This window comes from Fukomys damarensis, unplaced genomic scaffold (assembly GCF_012274545.1).
Source record: "Fukomys damarensis isolate Sample0158 unplaced genomic scaffold, DMR_v1.0_HiC HiC_scaffold_38, whole genome shotgun sequence".
In the NCBI taxonomy this organism is placed as follows: domain Eukaryota; kingdom Metazoa; phylum Chordata; class Mammalia; order Rodentia; family Bathyergidae; genus Fukomys; species Fukomys damarensis.
In genome coordinates, this window is record NW_022900950.1 from 36,055,946 (window position 1) to 36,062,537 (window position 6,592).

The window sequence follows — 6,592 nt, forward strand, 5'->3', positions numbered from 1 at the left end:
TTTGGTACCGGCCATCAAACTTGGGTCCTTGTGCTTGCAAGGCAGGTGCCAGAACCACTGAGCTAAATTCCTAGCCCTCTGATTCTTACAAGCAATTTTACATTATTTCAGGGTAACAAGTTACATCCCATTCCATGTTTCTTAATTTTTAAAAATGTTTGCAGCACAGTAGCAATTACTGTCAAATAGTTATAATTTCAGTAAATTAACATTCAAACCTCCAGCATGCTCACCTCTTACTACAACCTCTCGTTAGTACAGTTCATCTCTTCTTAAAGGTGCCATGCCATATTCCTCTTTCCATACATTTTATCTCTAAAACTATACTCTCTTGTCTCCCTAAACACTGCATGTGTATCAGGGTCCAGCTCTAATCCCCCTTAGGCACAGAGCCTTCCATTTCTTGATTATTTATTGTATCCTAGGGACCTCAGCTTCACCTCCCAGCTCTCCCATTCCACTTCAGCCATTGTGACACCATCATTGCCGTCACATCTTGGAGCCTGTGTGCACTGTGATCTTTCCCACAGCCAGACTTGCAAATGGCTGTTTTGGTACCTTCAAGACTCTTGCCAAATGTAGCTTTGTAAGAGGCTTCCTTTTTCCTGGCCACCCTTCCTAAAGGAGCAGTGCCTCCTCCACTCCCCAATGTCCTCTTCCCTTTTACCCTGCTCCATTTTTCTCCATAGCACTCCTCATCTCTCAGTGTCTGACAATACCTGTTTTCTCTTTTCCAAAAAAGTAAGCTCTATAAGGGCAGGGACTTCATTATTGCCATATTCCCAGCTCTTAAAATAGTTCATGGTACAGGCTAAGGACTTAAATATTTGGTGGATTTCCTGTTTACTAACTTCCTTGTTAATGGTTCTTCTTTCCTCAGTTCTTTGACTAATGTTTATGTTAATCTTTTTTTCTGAGAAGGCTTCAACTGTACCATGTTCCATGGGATCATCACAGGTTTGAACTGAGTACCTGGTTGCCTTAATTCTGAGACTGTATTGGGCAGAATACAATTGAACATCCCTAATCCAAAAAACAAAAGTACAAAATGATCCAAAATCTGAAACCTTATGGTTGTTGACATGACTTTCCCAATAGAAAATTTTTCTGTACCTCATTCATGTGACAGTTGCAGTTAAAATGTGACCACATAGTGCTGGGGATTTAGCTCAGTGGTTTCATTGCCTGCCTCGCAAGCACAAGGATCCGAGTTTGATTCCCAGTACCAAAAAAAAGCAACAACAAAATGTGACCACATTAAAAAATACAGTATTAAGCCAGGGATTTAGTTCAGTGGTTCTGCCGCCTGCCTCGAAATTGCAAGGTCCTGAGTTCAATCCCGGTACCCCACCCCCAAATACGGTATTAAGTTACCGTAAGTATACGTGAGTAAAATGAGTATGAAATGCAGTGAATTTGTGTTTAGACTTGGATCCCTTCCATGAGCTGTCTCATTATGTATATGCAGATATTTGAATGTCCAAAACACTTCTGGTCTGAAGCATTGTGGATATAGGATATTCAGCCTGTATAATATTATCTGGTCATACTTTTTCCATTTCCTTAGAACTTTATAGAAATTGTTGTTCTAGTAAGGGATAGTCTGGGACTCTCCTGATTTTTCCCCATTTAGGTGATTTTCTTTTTATGTAGGGAATGCCTAAAGATTTATCCTTTGAAGTCAGAATGAAGCTATGTATTAATAATATATATGTTATTTTAATCTGCAGCTTCAGTGTTTTCTATATTCCTGGGAAATGTATATCTTTTAGCAAATCTGCTACTCCATTTATTAGGATCCTCCTTCAAGAATACCAGTTAGCCTTAGGTTAGATTAGTTTTATTTTTGCCTTTATCTGATGGCTTCTGTTTCTTTCTTCCATCTTCATTCGCTAGAATTATATCCAGCCTTTATGTCCTTAATTTTATTTTCTGCAGTGTACTGCATATGTCTTATTCCTTGTTAAATTTCATGTATCTATCCTGTTGTGAAGATGTGCTGATGTGTTTCTTTGGTCCTGTAATATCCTTTATTTCATTTTTGCAAAGCTATTTATCATCTCATATTCAAACTTTTATTATCTGTACTGTTATTAAGTTCAATAGCTTGAATCATTTCTGAAGAATTTAGAAATTTTCTATTGATTTATTTTCTTACGGGTTGTGCTCTTTGTCTTTTGATGTGCTTCTCTCTCACTCACTTGCTCTCTGTGTACTACAAACTATACCTTTCCATCTCTAGCCTTTTTCCTTTTTCTTGATGTGTTTAGTTAGTTGCATTTTACTGCTCCAAGGATTTTTTTCTTCTACTGCACCATTGTTGCCATACCATTAAATTTCATCTTGATCATGTTTTGATTCCCTCCATACATCTTATTGTTGATACAAGGAGTGGATAGCTTTTATTCATTTATTCAGTCAGTACTTACTAAATAATTGTTATGTGTCAGGCACTATTCTCATAGGTGCACATGCAATGAACAAAACAGACAAAAGTCCCTGTCCTCATGGAGCTAACATTGTGGCATAGGGGTAGAACTACAAACCAAAGTAACATATGTTGTTTTATTTGTGAGCATTAAGAGAAAGAATTAAGTAGGGAAGAGGAAGTGATGTCAGATGAAAGAGCAAAGAATATAATTTTACCCAAGAGATCAGGAAAGATTTCATGGTGAGAGTTTTATATTTTTATGTGATTTCAAGGAATTGAGGGATTAGAGGATGTGGCATCTGGGGAATAACATCCAGACTATTACAAAGGCTACAATGTAGCAGAATTGTGCTTACTGCCAGTACCAGCCAGAAGAGAGGCTGTGAAGGACCGGGTCTTTGTTAGACTTTAATTTTACTGTAAGAGTGTTGAGGAGTTACAGGTTTCAAATAGACAAGGGATAGGGTTTTATCCATTTCTGCAGGATCACTTAGACTACTATGGTGAGAAAAGTGTGCAGGAAAGGTGAAGGTGCAAAGTAGGAAACCATTTGAAGTATATTACAAGAAATTATGCAAGAGATGATGAGGAACCAGACAAAAGCAACAGACATGGCAAGAAATAGTCTGATTCTAGTTCTGTTTTTAAGGTAGGACAGTGCAGGATGGTCTGAGCATCTGGAAAAGTGGAGATACCATTTGCTGAGAAGGAAAGACTACCAAAAAAGCAGATTTGAAGAGAAACTCAGGAGCTCAGTTTTAGGTGCTTATTAGGCATCTAAGTCAAGGTGTCAACTTGATGATTGTAGGACTTTGTTCGGGGAATGGTCTAGGCTAAAGATATAAACTCAAAAGTCATCAACATGGGTGATATTTGAAGTCATGGTCTGAATGAGGTCACTTTGAGTATGAGTGTAGAGAAGAGAGCCAAAGCCTAATTCAAACAATATAAAGCTTAGAGGCAGGGGGAGATGTTAAGGAAACCATGCAAGAAACAAGAATGATCAAAGAGAAAGGAGGAATACTGAGGAGAATGTGGTATGCAGAAAGCCATATTTAGGTACACATGCAAGTAGAGGAGTTGATGTAAAAGAGACACTTGTGTTTGCTTCTATTCCCTCACTGAAACACAAAGCAGAGTCCACAACACAGAATGGAGAAAAGACTACTGTAGGTTTGACCAAAGAGTAAAGGCATAGAGTCATCATCCCAAAATGTAGCCCAGTGACTGATCCAGGAGCACTCACAGGCCCACCAGAGGTTCATGTTCATGAATGTTTGTGTAATATTCTTCTAGTTCTGATAACTTGTGATGGTGTGTGCATGAAGTCACTGAAGATGGTATTTAAGTAGGATTGTAGCTTAGTTTAATGAATAATACAAGTAAGAAAGGCAAAGAATTTGATAAATGCAATGGAAGGATTTAATACTTGATCTTGGGCTTTGAGCATGATAAAGACCAAAGAAGAAACACCCGGGAAATGAGAAGAAATGAACAGGGGGTATGAAAAATTGAGTGTGGGAAATGGTGCTGAAGGAGTGTTTGAATTAGAGCTCTAGAAGGAGCATGCTGCAAAGTGGTTGAAGAATAAGATACAGTACTACAGATTCTGAAGGTGCTAACATTATTGGAAATAAAGTCTTGAGTATGTCCATTGGGTTACTAATAGAATAACCTGATCATTCAGGAAGAAAACAAAGAACCTCGCGCCCAGGGTTTGGGAAGAATTACCTGTCATGTTACTGAAATCAGCAAGAAACATTACCAAAGGAGTTATAGAGTAACAGTGAATGATGATGAGTTAAAAATCTCCAGGAAATGAAGTGAGTGCCCCGGGGATCTATAGATGCCTGCAGCAAGAAGTAGTGAATGATAGACAGCAAAGGATTCCAAGTTGAATGTTTTTAGGGCGAGTGAGCAACACCAAGAGCAAGGAGGACATCTGTCATAGTGTGAGGTCTGTGGGGATGGCAGTGCCACCAGATGAGAGCCAGGTAAAGAGCAGCTACTGTAAAGGTTGGAGTAGTGGAGGCTCACTGAGTTCAGAGGGCCAGCGAAAGGGTTCCTGGAATCAGGGAGATAGGTGATGTCATCAGAAAAGGCTATGTGGCAGCTTCCTGGACAGCATCTCAAGAGAGCATGAATGAGCTAGAGCCTGGGATTTTGTGGAGACTCACTCAAGATTAGCTCCGATGGTCCCAAAGCAGATAGTGGCGATGAAGCAAGGGGTATGGGAGAAGAAAAGGTGAGGAGACCTGCCAGAACCTGGTGTAACTCTTGGCTCTTGTTGTGCTTACTTCAGAAATAGCTGCCTTTTTTCTTCGTTTGCACTGTGGGGCTGGATATCTCAGTTTCTGTCCCTTGTACATTCCATATCCCCAGAGGATATTGTCTCATTTTCCCCAGGTGAGTGAGTAACTCTATGTACTAATTTAGATACTAGATCATTTGCAGATTTTTACTTCCTTTTAAAAAAAATCTAACTTGATGTTACATGTTAGAGAAAAGAAATTATATTAGGAAGTTTCAAAGTTTCACTTTACACCAGAGTCACCCAGGTCTAATCGTGATGCTTCTCAATTTAACATCTTCAGTGGTTCTCTGTGCCTTCGAAAATGAAACCCACTCTTTCATATTCCTAAAAAACTTTTCAACTTCCTCTCTTCCTTAAACCATCACCCCACATACCTCAGCTGAAATGCACAATTTTATAATCCTGATACAGTACGACATTTTTACACTTTCTACATTTAAACTAGTTTGCTTAGAATGCCTTTTTGTTCTCTCTCTTGTGAAGTATTTTTCCCACTCTATTCATCTTAAACCAGATAACCGCCTGGTTAGAGCTTACTTCCTGCAGCCTCTGTTGCAGTTTATGTTTGACTATTTCAGCCCTCACCACACAATTCACAGTTCTGCCTCTTTATTTCTCAATCTTCCTTCCCTAACACCAATAAGACAGTGATCTCTTGGAGGACAGAGACTTAATTTCTTTCTGTCTCCATGTCTTAGAGTGGGGCAGAAAGTGTTAGGAACCTCCAGTGTAGGATATCTCCCGCACTCCTCGAGGGAATGCTGTTAATTTGCCATTGTCATCGTCATCACATTTTAAAGATGAGGAAAGCATGGCTCAGAGAGTTGATCGCTCCTGCCCAGGTCATAGCTCTGTAAACAGATTTAGACTTGTATTCATAGGTTCTTTCTTAGACTTCATTCTGCCAAAACAAAACCAAATGGAACATTTGGAGAGTTGGTAATGAAATGAGGACTTAACCATATTTTCTTTTTTTTGTAGTTTTTGTTGGTTTTGTTTTGTTTTGTTTTTTTGGAGACAGGGTCTCACTGTGTAGTTGAGAATGACCTGAAAATCACTACGTAGCCCATGCTGGTCTCGAATTCACAGCGATCCTCCTGCCTGAGTTTCCTGAGTGCTGGCATGCACCACCACGCCCGGCAGGGACTTAACCATATTTTCAATCTAGTATATTATTATCACATTACAGAAATGTTGTGATATAGAATGAACTGACATTTCTCAAGTTGGGTGCCTGGGAAGTAGACTTAGCTTTCACACAGGAGATTGACTGGCAAGTACCCTCAGGAGCAACACTGTGAGGGAATGAAGGCATCGGGTTTGAAAGAGGGAGAAGAAAGGGTCATCCTGTCTTGTGGGGACCTGAAGGCTGGAGGCCTGTCACTGGGTAGTCCCCTCCTCTCAGGAAGTGTGCTTACTTAGGCAAGACAACACTGCTACTTTGAGAGCAAGCTCACCTTGGTCCTGCGTGCATCTGCACCTACACCTGGCATCTACACCAGGTGGGGTCTGCGATGGTGCTGTTATACACTATTAAGGGCGTTGACTTTTCAGTGAGGTTTTCTGAAAGGAACTGGAAAAGATACAGAGAACTCAACACATTCAGAGTAGCCCAGTTTATAAAACTACAGATACTTTGCTTCTTATCCTTGTATTTTCATGAAACTTTATTTAGTGTCGACATTTCAAAGGTGTTAAATTTTTTTAAAACTCTTCTAGTTGTTACCATTTGTGCAAGATGCTTTGTAATTAAAGAAATGAGAGCCAGGAATTCAGCTCAGTTGTTCCGTTGCCTGCCTCACAAGCACAAGGACCCAAGAACAATCCCCGGTACCAAAAATACACAT

General features: G+C 39.8%; 1 protein-coding gene across 6 annotated transcripts in view; it reads left to right on the forward strand.

Annotated features, from left to right (window-relative positions):
- The window catches only part of Brca2 (BRCA2 DNA repair associated), a 70,261-nt gene that overhangs the window by 56,944 nt on the left and 6,725 nt on the right, over positions 1-6,592 (forward strand). The gene's annotated exons all lie outside the window — the stretch shown is intronic.